Consider the following 2706-nt stretch of genomic DNA (forward strand, 5'->3'; position numbering starts at 1 on the left):
GTACCACACAATGTCACTGTGATATTAGATGTTATAATGTGAAGAATATAAACAGGAAGCTTCTGCTTAAGTTCACTTCATTTCACATCATAGGGAGGTGTTTTAACCGTAATTACAGGCAGACGAGCGGCTCTGTGGTATAACACCTGTCGGTCATACAAATGGCTTTGGTTCGACCATCACTCGGACACGGGTTTCAAATGCGAAGCATTTCTTTGCGAACTTCAGCGACTTTTTGCGTATCTATCTATCTATCTATCTATCTATCTATCTATCTATCTATCTATCTATCTATCTATCTATCTATCTATCTATCTATCTATCTATCTATCCACTTACGACTTTTAGCGCCCCGCCGCGGTGGTCTAGTGGCTAAGGTACTCGGCTGCTGACCCGGAGGGCGCGGGTTCGAATCCCGGCTGCGGCGGCTGCATTTCCGATGGAGGCGGAAATGTTGTAGGCCCGTGTGCTCAGATTTGGGTGCACGTTAAAGAACCCCAGGTGGTTTAAATTTCCGGAGCCCTCCACTACGGCGTCTCTCATAATCATATAGTGGTTTTGGGACGTTAAACACCGAATATCAATCAATCAATCAACCTTTTACTCCTGCGATACCCTTCGCCGTTTTTAAAGTGTAGGAAACAAATACAAAAAACACATCATGTATTGATGCAGCGTAAAACATCAAAGGAAGGCAACTTTAATCACCAAAGAGACAGCGACATCAGCATTCATCCTTCCAGAATTGCACGAAGAATATTCATGTTGGTTGGGCCACCTCTCTTCTTCAACAACGTCGGAGCTCGTAGCAATTTTGCTAGCCATAAGCTTTATTGAACTGTCAACGACACCAAGAAAATGGATGGTAATTACAGAATCTCTGGTGGCACTGGCATGTGTGGAAAGTGCCACTTCAAGACACATTGATGTGCGTATAGTATACGCTATATTAAAAGAGCTCTCAGAAGTTGCGAAGTCGAATCATCGAGGGGCATTTCAGCGGGTTCCCAGTCACTGCGGAATTAAGGGAAATGAAATGGCGGATGAGTTGGCGAAAACCGCTCATAATTCTACGCAAACGTGCCTCATTCCGGTATCTCAGTATGATGTAAATAGAATTTTAAGAACAACAAAACGTGCCTGTCTACCTGGTTCACAGACAAAACAAAGGAATCGATCCTATATTCTGCTGATCCTAATCTTGAACACCAATTAGACCGTGACCTCCCAAGACGTATCGACACACTCATTCATCGCCTACGACTCGGAACTGCTTACACAAAGCACTTCCTACTTCGTATTCATCGTGCAACATCGTCAGCATGTTCATGCGGCCATGACGATGAGGATATTTATCACCTTTTGCTCGACTGTCCGAAACACGACACACACTGAAGGCGACTAGAACCAGAACTGCATAGGTTAGATCCTGAGCGACCATTCGGGTTGAATAAAATACTAGGTCCATGGCCATCCAAAACAAACGGCAAATCAATAAAGGTGCTGCAACAGTTCTTCGAAGAAACGAAGATTTGTTACGAATACTGAGCGGACAAAAGTTAAAAGTGAGCGTGTGGTCTACGTGTTTGTTCTGCCCATATAGGAGAACGTTTGCTCTCACTCATGTAGGACTTCATATATGTATATATGCTATTGTTTTTTTTCATATTTTATATGTACCAATTAAGTGGAAAGAGGTAGCGGTCGCCGAGTAACGGTGACAAAAACTCCTTTGTTTATTTTCTATTTCAATAAAAAAAAGGCAGACGCAGTGCTGTCGGCAGCATGTCGCATTTCACGCCGGTTGCCATCAGGCCGCGCAGATGAAAGCTGGTCGCGCCTGGCGTGAGACTATAGAGTTCTCGCGTTTTCCTAACGTATAGCTTCGCTGTGCCCCGCGTGCGCGCGTTAACGTGAAGTTCGAATATACTGGGTCCTTCATGATGCACTCGTAGCCATTTCACTAGTTCAACATATACCAAATTTGGTGTTACTTGACGTCAATGAATGACGAAGGTATATGACTGGTGCAATCATGACATGCGTGTCATGCAAGAACATGACAACATAACACGTTTATAGCGTGCTCGCGCCATTTCGCTAGCTTCACATATACTAAGTGTGGAATCACGTGACAAGAATAGATGATGAAGGTAAACGACACTTCCAAACATGATAATCATGACACGAAAGTCGCGTACGGCATTATTTCCCTCCACCTCGTAACGTTGTGGTAATTCCCAAGTGACATGTCAACCTTCTTCATTCGCGCTTCGCATATCATCGATTCCCTCTGTACGTGAGATCTGCCATACTTTTCCTTTCCAAAGCTTACTGTAGAAAGTGTAACTCAAAGAAATTTGGTACCGTTTACTAGATCAATATGAGTATCGCCATACACAATATGCACCTTTGCTTTAACAGGCCAGTACCACCTTGGTTTTACTTTTGTTTCTGTTTAAAATAATACAGCTTGACTAGTGTTTAGGTTTCACAAGATACCGGTAATTTTTTCTAACATGTTACTGTTTTCAGCTGAAAGAAACTTCCTGATATCATCTGCATATAAGGCGTACCTAGCATCCGAATAAATGCTAACTAAATCATTTATGAAGGCTATAAAAAGAAGAGCTCCAAAGATTCTTTTCTTCGGTACACATTTATTATTAAGCTTCAACTCCGAGAACTTTTTATCTATTTCAAGTA

At 42.6% G+C, this 2706-nt stretch overlaps 1 non-coding gene across 1 annotated transcript; it reads left to right on the forward strand.

Moving 5' to 3' along the window:
• The first annotated feature begins 354 nt into the window (after positions 1–354).
• On the forward strand, positions 355–427 carry TRNAS-GCU (transfer RNA serine (anticodon GCU)). The gene has a single exon. It is a non-coding gene; the product is annotated as a tRNA-Ser (tRNA).
• The last annotated feature ends 2279 nt before the right edge of the window (positions 428–2706 follow it).

This window comes from Rhipicephalus microplus, chromosome 9 (assembly GCF_043290135.1).
Source record: "Rhipicephalus microplus isolate Deutch F79 chromosome 9, USDA_Rmic, whole genome shotgun sequence".
Taxonomy (NCBI): Eukaryota; Metazoa; Arthropoda; class Arachnida; order Ixodida; family Ixodidae; genus Rhipicephalus; species Rhipicephalus microplus.